The sequence below is a fragment of the Dermacentor silvarum genome, chromosome 3, assembly GCF_013339745.2.
Source record: "Dermacentor silvarum isolate Dsil-2018 chromosome 3, BIME_Dsil_1.4, whole genome shotgun sequence".
In the NCBI taxonomy this organism is placed as follows: Eukaryota; Metazoa; Arthropoda; class Arachnida; order Ixodida; family Ixodidae; genus Dermacentor; species Dermacentor silvarum.
The window spans coordinates 76,752,573-76,776,323 of NC_051156.1; the positions used below are offsets into that span (position 1 = coordinate 76,752,573).

The 23,751-nt window shown below is 48.8% G+C and overlaps 1 long non-coding RNA gene across 1 annotated transcript in view; it reads left to right on the forward strand.

Annotated features, from left to right (window-relative positions):
- LOC125943841 (uncharacterized) overlaps positions 1-23,413 on the forward strand; it is a 70,761-nt gene extending 47,348 nt beyond the window's left edge. Inside the window, exon 3 of the long non-coding RNA XR_007465935.1 lies at positions 23,288-23,413. This is a non-coding gene — a long non-coding RNA (uncharacterized LOC125943841). The remainder of the gene's footprint in view (positions 1-23,287) is intronic.
- Positions 23,414-23,751: the final 338 nt, after the last annotated feature.

Consider the following 23,751-nt stretch of genomic DNA (forward strand, 5'->3'; position numbering starts at 1 on the left):
GAGTTGTAGAAAAAAGAAATGTAAGCAACCGATTGTGTGCAGCAAATATTTGTACTTATTAGGGCCATATTTTTTTTTTACAATAAGATCAGGCTAGAAAGCAAGAAAAAAGTAGAATCGTCTCAGGTTTAGAACTAAAACTCGGGAATTACAAGCTAAATCGCATTTCGAGAAATTACATTTTGGGTAACATGTGACGCAGACAAAATTGACGCATTCTACAGGGGTCTCAAATGTGTCAATAATTTATTATTATCACTAGTGCAAAGGTAGCGTAAACAACGTTACTATTACACGTAAGCGGTAGATTATTCCATCGTATTTGCCCGTTCAGGCACACTTGTTGCTCAGCTAATCGTCACACATGTAGTTCAGTATGGTGCGGCGGCCACAATGTTTTTGAGTTTTTCTTAAACGTAATGCGAATATTTTAGCATCTTAATAGACAATACACCGAGGACACATGGATGCAGCTCTCAAATAGCGACTATAGAGCCCAGCACAATATCGACAACTTCCTTGCCACCTCTGCTGCGCTTCCGCCAGGATCATATGAACGTTTGGAAATTATTATTATTATTGCGAGACAGCTGTTCAACCTCGACGGTTTATTATGCAGACCGCGCGCTGAAGAGAATGACGCTAGTCATGATGATGAATATATTGACACAAGGTGCCTTCAAATCTCGCGCGCCAGCTGTCTCCCGCGCCCGTCCATGTGTTGCTACGTACGAAAGATAGCAGCAGCGAAGCGGCCAACACGTGCGCACAAGGCACGTGCGATCGGAGCATGATATCATGAGGCGGGGCACGAAGAAGAAGACGCGTGGAACGCTTGTGAGAAGACCATGTACATTGGAGCGAGACTCTTGCTTAACTGTTTGTCGGGCACAAGTTCGCCCAACGTAAATCAATTAAACTAACTTTAACCAACTGTGTGTTACAATTATGGTGGAGGTGCTGGGTATGATTTCAAGCCCTTCTCCACTTAGAGAAAGCAGCCCGGACGCACGGCGACTCGGACCCAACGAACTGACTCCTGTTCACCAACGCAGCAGTCGTCGCCTACGTGGTGAGCCCCCCGAGTTTTTCCCTTTGCCGGATTATCTCGGAGCGTCAACATCTGTTAACAGAAACGCAACCGAGATGACAACTCAGGCCGCGCCAACTCACATCGTAGTGAATCCGCCGATGACGCCTGAGCGTTTCCATGGCGACACATTTGAAGACGCAGAGGACTGGCTGGAACGCTTTGAGCGCGTCGCGGAGTTCAACGAATGGAACGAACAGCGCAAGCTACGAAACGCTTACTTCGCATTAGAGGACAGCGCAAGAACGTGGTTCGAAAACCACGAAGCGACATTTGTTTCGTGGGATGCTTTCCGAAGGGAGTTGCTTGCCACTTACCCGAGTACGGACCGCAGGGAGAGGGCCGAAGCTGCCCTACAAGCAAGTAACCAGCGAAACAATGAAAGCGTCGCCATGTATGTAGAAGACATGTCCCACCTATTCCGCCGAGCTGATCCCAACATGAGCGAGGACAAGAAGCTTCGCCATCTAATGCGGGGCGTAAAACAGGAACTATTCGCTGGGTTGGTTCGTAGCCCGCCGCGCACGGTCGCTGAGTTTCGTTCGGAGGCGACAACAATGGAAAGAACGTTGCTTCAGCGATCAAGGATATACAACCGGGAAATGAACGTCACCTCTGTAGACGCAGTTCCAGCAGTCTTCGGAAGCAGCGTGGAAGTCATACGGGAGCTCGTACGATCTGTAGTGCGAGAAGAGCTTCAGAGGCTACGACTTGACCAGAACGCTCCAACGCCCTCTTAACTGGCAGACGTGGTTCGAGAAGAGGTCAGACAGGTGATCCGGGAACCACAGCTCAGTGCACACCCCCAAGCGCCATTAGTGCGCCAGCCGAGCCTCTAATATGCCGATGTACTGCGGCAAAATCCCGGACGTGCTCATGTCGCAGCCACTGCATCTATTAACAACGCGATGCCTCGAAATACGCTGTCGCCACCCAAGATAAGATTTAGGAAGGCCGATGTATGGCGCACTCCCGAGCGAATACCTCTTTGCTACCACTGTGGTGAAGCTGGCCACCTCTACCGAATGTGCCCCTATCGCCAGGCAGGACTCCGTGGTTTTCCGGTGAATGCACCTTGCCCTCGAAATGGTGAGCGTCCATTCGAAATCGAAGAATACCTGTCGACTCGTCAAAGCTTCCCATACAGCTCTCAGCAACACCAACCTCGATCAACAGCACCGTTGAGGTATCGTTCACCGAGCCCCCGTCCGTCATCAAGCTCCCCAAGACGCCATTCGCAAAGCCCGCGTCGGGAAAACTAGACTCAGCGACCTGGGGAGTTAAGGCCGCTGCTGGTGCGAAAACAGAAGAACCTCCATCGACGACTCCGAACGACGACAAGGGACTCAGAAACCAGTGCCGTAATAGCGACGTCGCTTCCGATTTACGTGTGTTTGTTGACGGTTACGAAGTGAATGCGTTAGTGGACACAGGTGCAGATTACTCGGTAATAAGTAGTGAGCTTACCAGGAAACTGAAGAAAGTGCTGACTCCTTGGAAAGGGCCACAAGTACGCACTGCGGGAGGACACCTCATCGACCCGACGGGCAAGTGCACGGCTAGAATAGGAATACGAGGCTTCACTTACGTCGCTAGCTTTATTGTGCCTTCCGAGTGCTCAAGAGACTTGATTACAGGCATGGACTTCTTGCAGGCTAACGGTGCCGTAATCGACTTGCGGGAATCACGTGTTTCCTTTTCAACGAGGCACGCTCTCGCAACATTTGACACTGAAGAAAAATTCGATGCCCTCTGCATTGCTGACGACGACGTGATGATTCCTCCGAGATCCAGCGTAGCTGTTGCAGTAAGGAGCAACGAGTTCAGTGACTACGATGGGATTGCAGACAGCAACACCAGAATCTTGCTCGAAAAAGGTATCTGCATGGCAAGAGGCCTTGTTCAGCTACGTGGCGGATATACCAATGTTTTCCTCACTAATTTTGGAAATGAGGTGCAACATGTCGCGAAGGGAACCGTTATTGCAAGCCTTAATAACTTCGTCGAAGTTACGGACCTAAGCATTCCCGAGATTGCACTATCGAATTCCCAAGATGTGGATTCTGTCCTTGCATCAATCGACATTGAACCAGGTCTACTGCCCGGACAGAAGGAGCAAATAGAGAACCTCATAAGAGAATTCGCCGAATGCTTTTCAACTTCATCCAAGGTCCGACGTACATCTATCGCCAAACATCGGATAATTGTCGATGAATTAGTGAGGCCTATTTGCCAGCATCCCTACCGAGTGTCGCCAAAAGAGAGAGAAGCCATCGGAAGTCAAGTTAAGGAAATGCTTAAAGACGACGTAATTCAGCCGTCGGCAAGTCCGTGGGCATCGCCTGTTGTACTTGTAAAAAAAAGGACCAGACCTTGCGCTTCTGCATCGATTACCGGAAGCTGAACGCCGTCACAAAGCGGGATGTTTACCCACTTCCAAGAATTGATGACACTCTAGATAGACTACGAGATGCAAAATTCTTTTCCTGCCTGGACCTCAAAAATGGGTACTGGCAGATAGAAGTGGACGAACGAGATCGCGAAAAGACCGCATTTGTGACGCCAGACGCACATACGTGTTCAAAGTACTTCCGTTTGGTCTTTGTTCGGCACCCGCAACATTTCAGCGGATGATGGACACTATGCTCACCGGTCTGAAATGGCAAACCTGTCTCGTTTATCTTGATGATGTCGTGGTTTTTTTCGCTACCTTCGAGCAGCATGTAGAACGACTGCGGGCTGTGATGAAAGCTATTAGATCAGCAGGTTTGACGATAAAACCGCAGAAATACCATTTCGGCTTTCACGAGCTCCTTTTCCTTGGCCATGTCGTCAGTTCAGAAGGCATTCGCCCAGACCCTGAGAAGACTGCGGCTGTTGAAAAGTTTCCGAAACCAACCGACAAAAAGGCCGTTAGGCGATTCTTAGGACTCTGCGCCTACTACAGACGCTTCGTGAAAAAATTTTTCAAGGATTGCCGAACCGCTAACGCGGCTAACAAAAGAAGACATGCCTTTCGTCTGGTCAAGTGAACAGGAGGATGCCTTCAATAAACTACGAACGCGTCTTCAGAATAATCCAATTCTTGCGCATTTTGACCAGGAAGCCGAGACTGATATCCACACAGACGCAAGCAATTTAGGCCTCGGGGCCGTCCTCATTCAGTGGAAGAATGGAGAGGAACGAGTGATTGCGTATGCTAGTCGTACTCTTTCAAAGGTTGAGGTGAACTACTCAGCGACAGAAAAAGATTGCCTCGCGGTGATATGGGCCATTAGCAAGTTGAGACCGTACTTATATGGCAGACCATTTCGAGCTATCAGCGACCATCATTCGTTGTGCTGGCTGGCCAATCTTAAAGACCCATCTGGACGGCTTGCAAGATGGAGCCTGCGACTGCAGGAATACGATATAACCGTCGTATACAAGTCCGGTCACAAGCACAGTGATGCTGATTGCTTGTCGCGTGCACCGATTGAATCCACGAAATCTACACCTGCTGAAGATGAACAGGATTGCCCGTTCCTAGGAGCTGTGACATCATCGCAAATGGCGCAGCATCAGCACTCTGACGCGGAGTTACGTCTGCTCATTGATCACCTAGAAGGACACACTGTCGACGTTCCACGAGCTTTTATCCGCAGCTTGTCGTCGTTCGTACTGAGAAATAACGTCCTGTACAAAAGAAATTTTGAACATAGTGCTGAGACATTTCTGCTCGTCGTACCTTCAAAGTTACGCCCAGAGATATTGGAAGCGTGCCATGATGACCCATCAGCAGGACACTTAGGAGTGAGCAGAACCATCGCACGCATCCGTGCGAAGTATTACTGGCCAAAGTTGTTGAATGCTGTGCAACACTATGTGACAACCTGCCGGGATTGCCAAAGACGTAAAATGCCACCATTGAAGCCAACAGGTCTCCTACAACCCATAGAGCCTCCGGAAATTCCATTTGCAAAAGTGGGAATGGATTTACTTGGCCCCTTTCCCACATCGTCGTCAGGAAAGCGGTGGATCGTGGTTGCAACTGACTACCTACCTCAATATGCCGAGACAGGGTCTCTTGTTAAGGGTACAGCCATTGAAGTAGCGGAATTTTTTGTCACGCACATTGTACTACGGCATGGCGCTCCTAAAGTTCTGATCACGGACCGAGGAACCATAATTACTGCGCATTTGACACAGTCCATTATGAAACTGACGCACACCAGTCACAGAAAAACCACCGCATATCATTCGCAAACAAATGGACTGACTGAACGACGCAACAGAACGCTGACCGATATGTTATCAATATACGTGGACATGGAGCACCGAACATGGGACAAGATCCTACCATACGCAACGTTCGCGTACAATACCGCAGTGAAAGAGACGACTCGAATGACACCTTTCCGACTCGTTTTTGGCCGGACCGTCACCACACCCTTAGATGCAATGCCACCTGTAGGTGAGACCTCGGAAAATGACCATGATATCAGCGATTTCACAGAAAGAGCTGAAGAGGCACGGCAGCTGGCGCGACACCGCATTCAGCAGCAACAGCAAACCGATGCGAATCGGTATAACTTGCGACGAAGAGACGTCCAGTACGCGTACGCACCAGGAGACAGGGTATGGGTGTGGACTCGTGTACGGATGCGCGGCCTATCTGAAAGCTTCTTCGTCGTTATTTTGGCCCGTACAGAATAATTCGCCGACTTAGCCCCTTGAACAACGAAGTTCTTCCAGAAGGTCAAGTAACCTCTTCACGACGGCGGCATCGCACCGAAGTCGTTAATGTCGTCCGAATGAAACCCTACTACGACAGACAATAACAGACAATTGGCCAACAAGCTTTCCGAATGACAGCCTAGAAACCACCGCCTTCTTTATAAGCATCGGGACGATGCATTCTTGGAAGGGGTACAATGACACAAGGTGCCTTCAAATCTCGCGCGCCAGCCGTCTCCCGCGCCCGTCCATGTGTTGCTACGTACGAAAGATAGCAGCAGCGAAGCGGCCAACACGTGCGTACAAGGCACGTGCGATCGGAGAAGAGATCATCAGGCGGGGCACGAAGAAGACGCGTGGAACGCTTGTGAGAAGACCGTGTACATTGGAGCGAGACTCTTGCTTAACTGTTTGTCGGGCACAAGTTCGCCCAACGTAAATCAATTAAACTAACTTTAACCAACTGTGTGTTACAATATGCAGATGATGAAGATGAAGGGGTAATATAATGCTCACGCAATTACCCCCGCGAATGGAAGCGGCAAACCTGGCCGCTGGCTATGGCGGCGAACGCCGTATGAAAGGATTTAAACGTGAAACAAGCACAATCTCTGTGGTACCGCAGCGGCCGTCCAAAGGCGAAACAACGGGAGTGACACGATAGTTAACTGGCGAAGTCTGTTCCTGAACAGTGTAGGGTCCGATGAAACAGCACTGAAATTTCTCGGATAAGCCAGGAACGCGAACTGGAGTCCACAGCAACACTTCGTCTTCAGGCTGGAAGGAAACGACACGGTGGAAGGCATCATAGGGAGTTTTGCGGTCTTGTTGACTGGGTCGGTGTTGAGGCGGGCGTGTTGGCGACACTGGGCAATGCGCGAAACATATTGCTCAAACATTGATGTGAACGAGGGCACGGGGACGCCAAAGATAGAGAATGTCGAGGATAGTGATCGGTTGACGACCATACACAAGGAAAAAGGGCGAGTACCCCGTTGTGCGTTGGACGGCCGTGTTGTAAGCGAAGGTGGCGAATGGGAGAATAACATCCCAATTGGTATGCTCAGGGTTGATGTAGATTGAAATCATGTCGGACAGCGTGCGATGAAAGTGCTCTGTGAGGCCATTAGTTGGAGGGTGGTAGCTGGAAGTCGTTTTATGGATGGTATTCGACGCCCGGAGAACATTGTCGAGATGTTTAGACAGATAGGTCCGGCCGCAGTCACTCAAAAGGATACGTGGGGCTCCGTGTCGTAAAAAGATGGCTTCCAAGAAAAGGGAGGCAACCTCCGCTGCGGAACCGGAAGGTAGTGCGGCTGTTTCAGCGTACCAAGTCAAGTGGTCTACAGCTGTGACAATACATCGTTTACCGCCAGCCGATAAGGGCAGTGGTCCACACAGGTCGACACCAATGAACTGCGAAAGGAGCTTCAGGACACGGGACAGGTTGTAGAAGTCCTCACGGAGGTGAGGTCAGTCGTTTGCGGTGTTGGCAGAGCTTGTTGCAAGTCCAGGACAAGAGAAGCGGCTGCGAATTCGCTCATACGTTTTATGGAAACCAAAGTGACCGGCAGTGGGATCGTCGCGAAAGGTCTCCAGTATCTGGGCCCGAAGTGATCGGGTAACTACAGGACCCCAATGGTGGCCTTCGGGATGAAAAACTTACCGGTATAGCATCGAATTTTCGATCTTGAAGTTCTTCAACTGCCGACGGAGTCGAGCGTTAGGTGTGCGAGAGGATCCGCGAATACGTTCCATAACAGAGCGGCAGTAGGGGTCACTACGTTGGCAAGATGCAAACGTATGAGAAAGGCTCGATGGGAGCTGGCCGAGAGATGCGAACGAAGGAAATGCAGAAAACACGTCCTGCGGTTTGCTCATAGAAGGTGGTAAGCAGGCAGCGTTTGAAGACGGTGGTAGGGGACAACGAGAGAGAGCATCGGCATTCTGCTGTTTCTTGCCAGACTTGTAGGTGACGCCGAAGTCGTATTCTTGTAAACGAAGTATCCAACGGCCGAGACGTCCCGTTAAATTCTTTAGCGTCGCCAACCAGCACAAGGCGTGGTGATCAGTAACTACCGTAAAGTGGCGGCCGTGCAGATAAGGCCGAAATTTTCGGACGGACCAAGCAATGGCAAGACACTCTTGCTCGGCAATCGTATAATATTTCTCTGCAGCTGTTAGCGTGCCACTTGCGTATGCGACCACACGTTCTTCGGAAATTCGCTAACGTTGCAGAAGAACAGCGCCGATACCGTGGCCGCTGGCGTCAGTATGTAGAAGAGCGGGTGTGGTGTTGTCGAAATAACAAAGTACAAGTTCGGACGTGAGGGCACGCTCGAGGGCGTCAAAAGCAGTTTGGTCCAACCGACCATACGTAGGGAGCTCTAGAAGGAAGTAGTTGATGGAGCGGCGCCGCAATGGCGGCAAAGTTACGTATTAAGCGCCGGAAATACGAAGCTAGGCCAAGGAAGCTATGCAAGTCTTTGGCGCGTTGAGGCCTGGGGAAGCGCAGGACAGCGGTAATCTTATCGGGGTCAGGTCGAATGCCCTCCTTGCTGACAAGGTGTCCGAGTACTTTAATAGTTTTGCTGGCGAAGTGGCACCTTTTTGTATTCAGCTGAAGGCCAGCAGCAGAGAGGCATTTCAAGACTTCGTCGAGGCGCTGCAAGTGCTGATGCAAGGTTGACAAAAATATGACTATCTCGACAAGGTAGCATAAGCAAGTCTTCCACTTTAGGTCCCGTAGTACAGTGCCAATCATCCGCTCAAATGTGGCGGGAGCATTACACAGGCCGAAAGGCATTGCGCTAAGTTCGTAAAGTCCATCGGGTGCGGCAAAGGCAGTTTTTTTTTCCTTGTCTTATTCGTCCATGGCGATCTGCCAGTCTCCGGAGCGTAGATCAAGGCTGGTGACATACTCCGCGCCTTGTAATGAATCTAACGCATCATCGATTCGGGGCAGTGGATATACATCTTTGCATGTTATTTTATTCAAGGCACGGTAGTCTACGCAAAATCGCACTGAGCTGTCTTTCTTACGCACCAAAACGACAGGTGACGACAAGGGCTTGAGGGTGCCAGAGCAATCCCTTTGGATAGGCAACGGGCTGATGGTACAACTAAAACGTCACCATCGGCGATGTCAGAGTTAACTACAAGAAGTTATTCGCGACGAGGAGGCACCATACAATCGTCAGCAGTTCGTAAGCAAAGGCGCGGTTCGGGCAAGTCGTCGGAATTTTTGGTCTTAGTCAAGTTAACGACGCGTTGACGGCACGAAATGAAAGCAGACGCCGAAGAGAGAAAGTCTCACCCTAGTATAAGCAAGTGAGCACAGGAAGTCAATACTGCGAACTGGATATGGTGGCGAATCCCGTTAATCGAAACTCGAACGGTGCATTGCGCCGATGGCCGAATCACAACGTTATTTGCACCACGTAGAATAGCTGCATTGTAAGGTGTAGTAACCTTGCGTAGACGAGAGCACAAGTCAGCGTGAAGAATAGAAATAGCTACGCCCGTATCAATCAATGCTGGAACTGGTGCACCTTCTACACACACTAATAAAGTATTGGCCGGGCACACTGGAGGAATTTTAGTCTGCGCGGCCCATGCAGCTTTCCCTCCAAAAACTGCACCATCTAGTTTTTGGGAACGGATCAAAGTTGAGGTTCCCAAGTCTCCAAGCGGTTGCCCGTATGTGGGGGCGGTTGCGCAACCTTGAAGGCGTATTCCGGCGGAACGGTTCAACGTCATGGACGGGATATTGCGAGCGTTTCGGCGATTCTGATTGGACGAGAACAGTGAATTCCCCTATGAGAGAAAGGGCGAAAAAGAAGGGCTTAAAAACCGTACCTTCAGTGCTGTGAGTGTGCTCGTTCGTGCTCGTACATTGAAAACTCTCAAAATGTAAATACTGTAATCAAACCCTTTTTTGCATCTCTTGGACGTCGCCCCGGACCTCTTGATCACCCGGCACCATGATATATCACCAGCTACGCAAACTCGTAATGACCGCTCGGACACGAGTCACAACAACGGGTGGTTGACTGCGGCGAAATGGAACCGTCAGCCAACGCCAGACCAAACAACGGAGAGTCATGCCTTGTCTCATTAATGAGAATTCCGTTCCTCATGTTTAATCCCGGCCCCGGCGGCCGCATTTCGATGGAGGCGAAGTGGAAAAACGTCCGTGTGCTTGCGTTGTAGTGCACGTTAAAGAACCCTAGGTGGTCAAAACTAATCCGGAGCCCTCCACTACGGCGTGCCTCGTAATCATAACTGGTTTTGGCACGTAAATCCCCAGAAAGAAACGTTCCTGATGTTTAACAACGAAGCAGGGCGCCAGCCTCGGGTCTCAAACTTCTACCATAAAAGTAATTACGAAAAAAATACTAGCCCGCCTCTGTGGAATGCGCACTGTTCAACAAATCGAATTGAAAATTTAGTTTACCGTCAAAGAGCAAGTGTGCATTAATAAAATCACAGATTATAAGGTTTCACCGACTTCCTGCTGAACATTTTCCTCCTTTTTTATTATAAGGAAGCTGTCACCCAATGTGGCGTTGCTGGTGATAAATATATTGTGGTTCAGTTTTCCCAGTTTGACGCTGTGATTGGCAACAGAGATGTCGCTCAACATGTTGTATACTGAGGAATACCAGGTCAACTGCCAGCATGCATTATACATTTCCAAAATCAACGAACAGATTAAATCACTCTTGCTCACTATTGTAATCGAAGAGGTCCCATTGCCGCACCAACCAGCTGAACAGCGAGGGCCCATGTTGGGGGTGACGTATGGCAGCAGCAGAACGGCGAGCGGTATCAGCAGCGTGATGCAGGCCATGGAGATGAGAGCCCACAGCAACGACCAGAAGCGGCGTCCCACAGCCTTCAGCGGCCTGCGGCGTTTCCTGCATACAAATGTCCCAATATATTGTTGCCGCGGTGCTGAAGACGACAAATACACTTTGTGTCTTCCTTAGATAAGAAAGAAATGGTGTGAGGTCGCGCGGACTATAACGCCATTTTGGTTTATTATTTCCCTCTGTCCGCTTTTAACTTGTACGTAAATCTAAATGCACTTTTTTCCCGTAAAATGTTGGATGGAGGTGTGGAGCACGTGGCCTTCTTCGGCAACTTAACACAGAAATGCAAAGCGGACGCTTTCTTGGCTCATGTGATGTGGCGCACTAAGAGCCAGTGGCGCAGCAGTCCCTGACCTACCATCGTGGCAGATTCTCGAGAGCTCAGAACATTTTGCAGCACGAATGGCGTGGACATTGACAAGTGGATACACTTGTACGAACGTTTCAGGTACCACGAGAGGGGGAACGCCACGTCGACGTTAGCAAAGATCATTTTCAGCCTATGAGGGACAGCCCGTGCCAGGTATGAGATGCACGAGCATCATCTGACTATCTAGAACTTCTGCAAACAGAAGCTCATCGACTTGTTTGGAAAGCCTATTCACGGAGACGGAGTTGTTCGTAGTAGACACTCATGATGTGCTGTCATTCTGCAAGAAAGTCGATAACAACGCGTCCGAAGCCCACAAAGTTGGACACTTTCTGAAGGGCACTGCCGATGACGCCTTCAACCTCCTGGTGTTCCAGAAATGCGCTATGGCCGATGTTATTGTGAAATGTTGTCGGCGCTTTCAGCAAGCAAAAAGCAGTCGCATTCAACCTCAATTAAGTACCCTGCCCAACAATACTGCAACAACATCATGTGAAGTCCCGACGCCTCCAAGTCAACCAGTTGCACAAGAAAACTTCAGACGCATTGTTCGTCGCCAGTGGGAAGCGGTGTTTTCAGCAGCTATTCTTCCAGGCGTTCAGCCGACCAATTTACCAGCGGTGTCCCTAATTGAACCTATCGTCCGGCAGGAATTTGAGAACTTGGGCCTCTCGCTTTTTTCTTCCATCTGCGCACCCGAAAGTTATCTGACCCCTCGAGTCACGAGTCCTGCCATTACCCTGCGTCACCATAAATCTGCTGCATAGGGAACGGGGATGACCGATCAATATGTTTCAGCTGCTCTCGCGTTAGACACGACATGCCCCACTGCTACAACCATTGGTAGTTGTCCTTCCAATTGGAGCAACCAAAGTATCCGTCGTGCAGAAAGCAGCCCTCGTCGCTTTACTGCCCGATCGTAACTCCAGACATGTCGTCGCCCCAACCGCACGTACGCTGTCGCCGCAACAACGACAACCGACCACGCCGATGACCCGTCGGTAGTCCTCCCCATCCCACCGTGGTGCTTACCGTACGGAAAACTAGACAGTGTAACTCCCGGAGGTAATTCTGTATTACAGACACAGCCCAAAAAAACTCTGCTAATTTTGCCCACTCACCGCAGCTCAGTCGATGACCAAGTAGCGGCCGTTTGTTTTACGGCGCATGTTTACAGTAGAGCACACATCTTAGTCTTGAATATGGGAATTAGTCTTCTAAAGGCTCTGACAATGGCTGCACAATGCGTGGTACAAGCCGCCGATGATAGCACGCCAGCAATTCTTGGCCCCCGTAAAATCCGTGTGAGCATTGTCGGTCACCAGATCACTGTTTATTTGCCGTACTGAAACATCGCCCTCACGACATGACTCTCGGTTTCAATTTCCTCTGGAGCCACTGTGACCCTTTAATGCGAGAGCATTACTTGGCTCACTTCGCGAACCAATTGTCATCATAAAGCCGTGGCAGAAAAACGGCATACAAATTACGGCAGGCTATTTACTAGCTGGCAGAGCGAGCGGCTGCGGAAAGGTGCACGGCGAGCTGCAGCTGCTCGCTCTACCTTTCGCTGTCTGGGACCCGCAGACGCCTTGACCAGAGCCCATCGCGACTACGACGAAAAATATGCAACGCGCTTCAGGTACCCACGGACGAAGACTAGCACATCCCCCCAGAGTATGAGGTGGAGTTCGCCTACCAACCCAATGAAGAAATGTAGTGTCAACATCATGGTGCCGCTCGGAAAAGTACTGTGATCACTCGGCAAAGTGGTGTCATCGTGCTGAAAAGCGGGGTCATCAAAAAAGAACACTCAACTCAATGTGCATAAAACAGTAATGAGAACTGCGCATATAATACTCAGTTGAAAGATCGCAATATGGCCGGTTTGTCGTCTTGTGTTGTGGCGACCTCATAAGCAGCAACATTACAATCGATAACTGACGCAGAAGCACTTAACTCAGCAACGTTTAACCGCAATACTAAACTCAGTGACTTAACTAAGCGACACAATCCACATCAATAACGCTCTTGCATTTACACATCACAAGAAATTTCTAGGTGCCCCCTTAGTATTTGAATATGTTACAGGTATTGATACTCCAGCCTATACTTCCTCCTGATCCAGAAGTAGTCTGTAAGACCCTTAGTCGGTTGTATGTTCACTTCTGTTCACCCGCCTGCCATCGGAAGCCATGTCATATTGTGGCATCGCTATTCGTGCACAAATACGCCCTGGCACCTACAAAGATGACGACCGGGTCGATCGAGATTCCCGGCAGCATCAAGAGAAGAAGACCTTGTTGTTGACGATTCTCTGGTATCTTCTCCCGAGTAAGGTGCGGTGCATCTGCTTCTGTAATAAAGCCCCTGAGCTTTGTGAATCGCTACACTGGTGAAGGTGCTCGGTACCATCGCCTCATGATCGGCACTCCTACGAGCAGCCCTGCATCTATCCCCACAAGACACGCACGCGCCGCGACGTTTGTTCACCGCACCAGCCGCCGCCTGCAAGGTTTGAGCCCCGAATTTGGTGTCTTGCAAACATCGCCTTCGTCAGCGGCCACCCCAGCTCCAGCAATGGCACTTTCAAGCAGCTCAACTCAAGTAACAGTCCAAAACCTTCGGATTACCGAGCCATTTAACGGTGACGCGCATGAAGATGCGCCGGACTGGCTGGAGCAGTGTGAACGGGTATCGAGATCGAAACGTACTGCGCCTTCTCGACACGTTTATCCAAAAGCCAAAAAATGGTGTCGCCATGTTTGCTGAAGACATGGCGCCTTTGTTTCGCCACGCAGATTTCAATAGGCCGGAGGCTAAAAAGCTCAGTCATCTCATGCGTGGTGTCAAGGAGCAGCTGTTTGCTGGCCTTGTGCGCAATCCGCCGACAACAGTGGAGACGTTTATTAAAGAGGCCACAGCAATCGAGTGGTAGCTGCAGCAGCGGTACCAACAGTACGATCATCTGATTGCCGCGGCATCGAGAGGAGCCGCAGCACTGGTTACAGCCAATGAGACCTGCTTACGCCACTTGATACGAGAGATTGTGCGTGAGGAAATTGCGAAGGAGACCGCTAGGCTCGCACGGTTACTGCAGGCACCACTGACGCACGAATTTACGGTTGCCTCTGGCGCTGAAGGGCCACGACAGGAACTCCGATAGCTGCTTGCCTCGTCCGAGCCCCGTACCGAGCTGTCATACCCGCTAAGCCCATACAGCTACGCAGACTTGGTCCACCGTCCGTCGCCGTCCGAACCGCCGTACCAACCGAACACATACAGCCATACAGACGCTGTTTTCCGTCCCTTGTCTTCTGTGCCGGTTCCTGAATACCGTCAACCGCATCCTCTCGCAGCCTGGACCCAACGGGAAACTGTCAGACGGGCCCAGCTCCCTAGGAGCGATACGTGGCGCACTGAAGATCGGCGACCATTGTGCTATAATTGTTTGGAGAACCAGGACACATCTATCGTTTCTGCCCTAATCGCCCAGCTGGCTACCAGGGCGGCACATATGCTACTACGCGTCGCCTGGCTCATGAAAGCCATATCCCCTTCGACGACAGCTTCGCTGACCGGCAAGTGAGCTCTTTTAATCTCTGGTCGAGCTCACCGTCTCCAGCACGTTTCTCCTCGCCGAACAGCGGCACTTTTGCAAACGTCGTCAGAGGTCGTTCTCCCAGCCCATGGCGGGGAAACGGAAAGCAGTGACCTCTGGGGGGAAGGTTGTAAGTCCTGAAATTGCCGAAAATCCCCCAATGATGCCGAGAAAGGAAGACGCCAACCAAAAATTAAATAATGCCGACGAAATTGTGACTGCCGACCTCGCTGTTACGATTGACGGGCACGAACTGACGGCCTTAGTAGACGCCGGCGCGGACTTTTCAATTATGAGCGAGCCGCTGGCGGAAAACTCGAAGAAAGTCAAGACGAAATAGACGTGCCCTTATATTAAAAATGCTGGCGGCCAGTTTATGACTCCTACAGGCAAATCTACTGCAAGACTCGCGATCGGGGATGCCGCTTTTGTCGCTACATACGTGATTCTGCCGGAGTGCTGCAAATCACTCATTTTGGGAATGGACTTCTTAAGGGAGTATGGCGCCTTTGTCAACATACGCGATGGGCGTAGTACGATTTGCCCCTGCTAACGACACGACCAATGGAACACTGCGACAACGCAGCGCCTTACGAATTATCGACGAGGACGTCTGCATACCGCCGCTGTCTTGCAGCCTTGTTTCCGTCAGTTGCGGCGCACAGCACCCCGAAGAAGTAGTAGCGGAACATGCAACCGCCCTTCTCTTCCTCCAAGGAGTTGCCATTGCCAGTGGCATCTTCATCTTAGTCGACGGGCGTACAGAGTTTCTCTTGATGAATTTTACAAGCGAACGTCGGCATATCAGTAAAGGCACGGCTGTCGCGTATCTCGATGAAAGCAACCACACTAAAGACTGTTTTGCTATGCAAGGCGAAGCCAAGCCTCTGACAACGTCATGTACACCTGCCGTAGACAATGGACCGAGCTTAACTAGTGTAGATCGACACCGGCTTATGGAAATGCTTGAACAGTTTAGGGACTGCTTCTCGTTTACGTCGCGAGTTGGTCAGATGCCGCCAGCGGCGTTTGACCAACTCGAGACGTAAACGAGTAGACGACACCTGGCGGTTCATTGTGGAATATCACTACCTGAATGCAGCGTCTAGAAAATATATACCTGAACACAGAAAAATACGTCTAATATCTACCACAATGAGAGGACGCGTTCGGCTGCTTTTATGGACCGAAATAACGATCTGTGAAGGCAGGTTACTGCCTTCTCAAATCATTAGAGATCATCAGGTTACTGTCAATTTTTTGACGACTAACTGGACAACAAGAAGACCGACATCGTTGCTATGGACATTCTTTTCTAGTTCAAAGTCATGCCTTTTGCCTCAACCATGCGCCAGCAGCATCTTAGCCATGATGGGCTCCCTTCTCCATGGATTGAAATGGCCCAATTGCCAGTGTCAGCTTGATAATATCGTTTTATCGCGGACCTTTTCAAATCACCTCCAGCGCGTCCTGGCCAGTCTCAGTATGTTTCGCGACTGCGGCATCCAGTTCACCTCATCTAAATGCCGCTTTGGTCACCCAGAGATCGCCGTACTTAGCCACATTGTGAGCACAGCTGGGATCCACCTAACCCACGCACAACTGGCACCGTGATAAAGCTCTCTGCGTAGTGTTCACCGAAGTATGCTAGCAGCGTTCTTTCGTGTGTATACTTTCACCGCTTTGTCCAAAATTTTGCCGATGTCGCTTGTCTATGGCATCGGCGCTGTCCTTGCACAACATCCAACGCGTGCGTTCCGTGCTTCATGACATACGTCGGCCGACTTCTCCCACCATCAAAGCGCAACCACTCGATACCGAGCGCGACTGTCTTGACATTGCTTGGCCTGTTGCGAAGTTTCGCCTCTGTCTCTTCGGCCGCTCGTTTGGGGTGATCTCCAAACCACTTTTCTCTATGCTGGCTCTCTTAACTGAAACGTCCGACAAATCGATGTCGTTCTTCATGTCATCGGACTTATGCCGTATGCGTTGTCCTGCGATGTAGAATTCTAACGAGCACCGCGCTGGTGCTTCGGTCTTCGCGGCGTGGTGTTTAAGGGATGAAGACGACAAAGGGGTTTTGGTGTCTTTATCGGATTAGAAAGAATCAAAGATGTTCCGCAGACTGAGACGCCATCCTGGTTTATGTTCTGCCTCTTTGTCCGGTTATAACTCTTAAACAGTTGCAAATAAATATTTTCTCGTAATAAGATATAAAACCGCCATATATGAGTAATCGCTCTTCTATTGAAGTCGTGTAGCTTGACAATTTGTCACGACTGCATCGTTTTGCATTTTGCCGGTGGCTGATTTTTGCTGGAAGAACAATGGTTTTCAATTGTAGCTCAGCGCAACGTGCACTTATTCTTTCTGAAAGTGGTCAAGTAGTGCTACCAATTCTATTCCAAAAAGTCTTGTCTAATCAGATAACGTGTGGGCTCTCGTATGTACGCGAGCACCAGCGGTCACTCTGGAATGCACGATGATACATTTGAAGCCTCAAAAGGCATCGGCGGGCAGAAAGTTGCTGGCAGTTTCCCATGTGCTAGGTATGACTATCATAAATGTATATTAGATACTGGAAAGCGGAGACAGGTGACGGTGTTTCTCTGAGATAACATGTAGACGAGGCCTGTCCTGAAGAAGACTTGCCCAAACTGTAGATATAACATAAAAAAGATGCAGTTACTACCCTTTCACTGCTAATCCACAAAAAGTTGGTGTGCACGACAAGAGCAGAACGCACCTCGCTGGTGTCAAAGCTGGGTGCTCCATCGCCTCGCCCCGGTTCTACCGTTGGCGATTGTAGCACCGGAACCGGCAGCGCTCGAAGCTCCTTGGATGTGGACTCTGGCCGCCGTGTTCGCGATAGAGCCACACGCTCTTCGGATCTTTGTACCGGGCTTTGAACCTGCGAGCAGAGGTCATTATTTCCCATTCAAAATAACTGAACCGGTTGGAGAGTTCACGATCACAAGACCCCCTAATGGAACAATCAGAGACATTGAAATGGTCTTATTGGACATTCTGTGGAAGAAACATCGACTGTAAAGCACACATATATGACCAATAGATAAAGAAGGCCCTCGAGGCGAGGTTACAAAAAAGAAGAGCTTTTCATATCTGTCTGTATTAATAATTTCACACATTTCAGCGGTGTGTTGCAGCGGAGCGGCTGTCCATTTCATTTGTATTCAACGAAATGAAACGCCTACGGCTGTTTGTACGTGGGTAGGGATTCTAGGCTTCTTCGAAAACTTTCTGTATGGCCAAAATACGTTCATTCTACAGTAGGTTTCCCTATGACCACAGCCTGCCGTTCGATCCGCAGTCGTATCGCGGAAAGTGAATGTCTACACTTTTTTTGACTCCATATGGCTTGACTTCTCCGAAGCTCTTTAGCAGGTGCTAGTATAAATGAATGAATTAGCCACAAATGTAGCACTTGGGCAGCTTCGAGCAAATGCAGCACTGTGGCATTCATAACCTTCAGCAGCAGCGATTCCGCAATAATCTTCGATCCACGAGGGTCATGGCTACAAGCCGTAGTTTGTCCATGTGGGCTGTTACACATGGTGCGGGCTCTTCTTGCTAAAGAAATATGTTTTTTACGAAGCTAAGGGGTTACAAGAATATAGAGCAACTCCGTGCAAATAACAGAAGCGTCAAACTCCAATAATGTTTTGAGAAAAGCGATTTATCATCATTAGTACTTATAAAAGCCTGCTTTGCAAGCAACGCTGAAAAGTTTTACTCGTTGTTCTAAAACTATTTCGAGCGTGGAAAGATTGGAAAGCGCAAAATAAAGCTCTGAATGTTATATCAGTTCCTTAGAGTAGAGCGGCATCGTATGTAACTATTGATACCTATTTAGTTTTACAGCGAAGCTGTTAAGGGCTGTCTGAGATGGTCGTGTCCGCGTGTAGAAAAAAACTCTCATTCGCCGTATGCTGTATGGGCGAGTGAAAGCGCGCGAAGGACGCGCGTTTTCACGGGGAGCGAACGCACGGCGGAGAGCGAACGCGACTTCTTCCGCCGCGCGAAAGGCCGTAGGGAGACGGGAGGGAGGGGAGGCGCCGTTTATCTGCGGCACCAAATGCGTATCTTGCGACCGGGCGCAAGGCACACTGGCGACTCAATCACCCACGCAAAAGGAGGAAAGAGGGAAGGCAGTGCGGGAGGGAAGGAGGGAGTGCGGCTTTTGCTCTACGAGCAAGTAACCGCGTACTTGTACTTTGGGCGGCCACGGGCGGTCGCGAGCACCGTATCTTGAAAGCGATCTGCAACACGGCTCTTACCTGTGTATGCGCTGTGCTTTCGCCGCTCAGTTTCCGTTGAAGCGATAGACAGCATAAACCTTCGCTCGCTACTGCTTTCGCGCTTGCTCACGCCAGCGTTTTGACAGCGGCTGTGCACGGTCATCGAATGTGATCTATTGATATTTGCGTGTACGTGCTGACACCATCCGTGTTGATTCAGTTAGTAAGCGAATCTGTCCAAGTTTATACAGCCCATAAAACTACTATGCTTACTCCGTATAGCTCGCTACTAATTTGCCATCACAATTGATGCTTCGCCGTTCGGGCGAAACTGCATCTTTTTTTTTTGTTTCGCACTTTTAATATTTAGTCTCAGAAGATTTAACATAAAAGGCATGTGTTGCCGGTGTTTTGTTTCTTTACATTTGTTTATGGGCTGTCATTCTCAAAATTCTGAGGAGCTGTTTATATAAACTTGGACATGTAGGAGCACCAGCAACGGTCTGAACTGTTGTCAAAGGCGGCCGCCTTCGGCTCGCGTTCGCACCGAACACGAGCGGCGTTGGTGACGTGTTTATGAAGAACGTGCGAGCCTTTGCCGTACACACTACGGCGGTGTACCGTCCCTATATAAATGAAGTCTATAAATAATGAAATAAATGAAGTATATAAATAAAAGAAAAGTGGTCACTAATTAATGAAAACCACCAAATCATATATATTTTTCATTGCTTATTAGTCCAAAAAACCAATTACACCATCAAATCTTAATAAGCCTAATTGTAAATACATAATTCCCACCCTAGTACAGCTTCGCTGGTCTTCCATCTCCACCAGTGGAGATGGAAGATGGCTGACAGTTTTCTGTTTTCTATATTTGCGTTAAGTTGCGTGTCATTTACCTTCTTCGCTTATTCATATATATGTATTTTGAATACGTGAGTGAGTGAAACAACTTTATTGAGACCAGCGGATTGAGGCCTGAGCCTAGGCCGCGCCAGTGGCGGTTGAGGGACCCAGTCTCCCGGCCGCCTCTCGAGCTCGCTGGATGGCCCATAGTTGATCTTGCAGATCTGATCTGATCGGAGTTGAATACGTGTATCTTTTATTATTGCGATAGCAATTATATGGACACTCCAAAGCAGATTTCTGCCGTCGGCGTCACCGTCGTCATCGCCGTTGCCGTCGCCGTGAGGTTCCGTATGACGTCAATGGAGATGAAATCGTCGCCGCGCGCCGCCGAACGCTGTATCTGCGAGTGAAAGGGCACGAGGGACGCGCGCTTTCACGGGGAGTGAACCCACGGCGGAGAACAAACGCGCGTTCCGCGCCCTGCTCCCTTAAGGGCTGCAGAAGTAGGCGTCTCTTTCCTCCTTTACAATCACCATATATGTAGAGCAAACGCGCCTTCTTCTGACGCACGAAAGGCCGTGGGGGGAGGGGGAGGGAAGGGAGGCGACGTTTAGCTGTGGCACCAAGTGCCTATTTATATCAGAGGCTCCGGCAACACTCACCAACGCCTCACGCATTTTGTGCGAACGCGGGCAAAACGCCGACGGCGTCGACAACAGTTCTGCGTGCTGCCGGTGCTGCTGCATGTCCAAGTTTATACAGCTGATAAAGCTACTATCATTACTCCGTATAGCTCTCGACAAATTTGCTATCGCAATTGATGCTTCGCCTTTCAGGTGAAACTGCGACAACTTTTATTGCGATAGCAATTATATGGACACTCCAAAGCAGATTTCTGCCGTCGGCGTCATCATCGCCGTTGCCGTCGCCGTGAGGTTCCGTATGACGTCAATGGAGATGAAATCGTCGCCGCGCGCCGCCGAACGCTGTATCTGCGAGTGAAAGGGCGCGAGGGACGCGCTCTTTCAAGGGGAGTGAACGCACGGCGGAGAACAAACGCGCGTTCAGCGCCGTGCTTCCTTAAGGGCTGCAGAAGTAGGCGTCTCTTTCCTCCTTTACAATCACCATATATGTAGAGCAAACGCGCATTCTTCCGATGCGCGAGAGGCCGTGGGGTAGGGGGGGAAGGGGGAGGGAAGGGAGGCGACGTTTAGCTGCGGCACCAAGTGCCTATTTATATCAGAGGCTCCGGCAACAGTCAACAACGCCGCACGCATTTTGAGCGAACGCGGGCAAAACGCCGACGGCGTCAACAGTTCTGCGCGTTGCCGGTGCTGCTGCATGTCCATGTTTATACAGCTGATAAAGCTAATATCATTACTCCGTATAGCTCTCTACAAATTTGCTATCGCAATTGATGCTTCACCTTTCAGGTGAAACTGCGACAACTTTTTTAGTACCATTTCTGTATTGATTTTGCAAGTGTGCCTACCTTCGCGATTGATTCTTACATTCTATATTCCACTGCTTTCTTCAATTATTCAGTTTCTTGGCCTCAACAACTATGTGCCCATCGTACTATATGTCTTGTGTCAACTACAGAGCTCATTGTTTGAAGCGCCTTAACAATAAGTGTTTGTCATTTTATGTGTGTGCGTATGTTCCTATTCATTATTTCATTCATCAGACAGTCAAATAACGAGAAAAAGGCAGCGACTTAAGTAGGTAACATTTGCCATTTCACCAAAGGTGGCTAAATTTTTTGTAAAGGTCCACGTCAAAAAAAAAGAAGCCGGCAGATCCCACGCCCTGTGGGAATCGATGTTATGCAAAGCAGTGCGCGGGGAACCTACAAAGTTAATGGAAAGACCATGAGACCACCAAGACGTAGGCGGCTGTTTCATTCATGTCATTAGTCAGGAGTCCCTTTGCTACGTCTAAGATACCTTGAGGCGAAAGCCCTAGTCATGTTCATGCCTGACTGCGACCATCAACTTTTAGCTTTTTCGTTCACTTAGTACCATATCCGAACTCATTCCATTGGTTTTTGAGTGTTAATTTTTTTCGCTGAGTCATTGTGATTTTTTCTGAATATGCTCATGACTATGACTTCTACCATCATCCTTTACTGTGTATTTCACTTAGTGCCCACATCTGAACCAATTCCAGTGTTCTTAATGTAAATCTTTTTTCACCGAATCATTGTCATTTTTTGCTGAGTTATGGTCATTATTGAGTCATTGTTGTATTGTACTATCATTATCGTTACTATCATAACCATACTTGCACCCATTAGCATCATCAGTTCTCGATTCTTTGCTACTTTGGATTTTTTTTTAATGAGAAGTAGTTCTTGGCGAACATTTGATACTTCGACAGTATCTATCTATATATCTATCATCTATCTATCTAGCCGCCTACGTCTTTGTGCTGTCATGGTCGTTTCGTTAACTTGGTATGTACCAAAATTGGCATACTAGGACAAGAGTATATGAAGGACATAAATGATGTCAGGACATGAATGTACGCATGTCATGACATGAATGTCATGACATGCGTATCATGTAGGTCAAGAAACAGCCGCCTACGTCTAGGTGCTCTCATGGTCGTTTCGTTAACTTGGTAAGTAGCAAAATTGGCATAGCATGACAGGTGTGTATGGCGAACATAAGTGATAGGTTACGACGTAAATGTCATATTATGCGTGTCATGTAGGTCATGACAATGACCCAGCAAAAAAGATTAACACTCAACAACCACTGAAATGGGTTCGGACGTGGGTACTAGGTGAAGGAAACACCAAAGGATACTGATAGAAGTCATAGTCATGAGCATGACTCAGCAACAACGACAATGAGTCAGCGAAAGAAGATTAACCCTCAAAAACCATTGGAGTGGGTTTGGACGTCGGTAGTAAGTGATAGAATCACTAAAGGATGATGGTAGAAATCATACTCATGACCATGACAGAGCAAAAATGACAATGACTTAGCGAAAAAAGATTAACACTCAAAAATCACTGAAATGGGTTCGGACGCGAGTACTACGTGAAGAAATCACTAATGTATGGTGGTAGAAGTCATAGTCATGAGCATGACTGACCAAAAATGAGAATGACTCAGAAATAAGATTAACACACAAACACCAATGGAATGGTTTCGGATGTGGTACTTAATGAAGCAAAAAGCTAAACGTTGATGGTCGAAGTCAAAGTCATGAGCATGACTAAGGCTTTCGCCTTAAGGTCTGTTAGGTGTAGCTAAGGGGACTCCTGATCACTCATGACATGCATGTCATGACATGCGTTTCATGCAGGTCATGAAAGAGTCGCATACGTCTCGGTGCTCTCAGGATCATTTCGTTAACTTGGTAGGCTCCCCGCTGACTGTATCGCATAGCATCGATTCAAACAGGGCGTGGGATCTGCCAGCTTTTTAAAATTATAGTGACTCTCTGTCCACCTTTATATCTGTTCTTGTGCTTTTTCTGTTTATGAGACTCATAGCCTCTGTACATCTTTCACAGATTTGCTGTATGTAGTATGGTACTGTAATTGCCATTACTGACTGTTTTGTGCAAAATAGCCTTGAACCGTTGTCAAGTTGTCCCTACGAAGAGCAGCTTTACTTACAGCTTCCTTAATCATTGTCATGGTCAAATAAAGAATATTTTCATTATTACTATTGTTGTTTCATATCAAAACTTTTGAGCCTCTGTCTGTAAAAAAAATGAGTCTACATGCATTGGGTTACAGTGTGTTGAGATACGGCATTACAGTCTTCTGCTTCTGTTCGGATCGTTGGAGATGCAGGGTAGACAGGATTATAAGAAATTTTCTTGAAAATGTTGCCTACAATTCCCCAACAGAAACAGCTGCGAATATCTTCCGTGAACTTGGTCCACCGAATTTTCAGTCTCTGCTCGTCGAAACAGTTGTCGTCAAACATTATTGGAATTCCACATTCAAACAAAACAATACCGCCACAAGG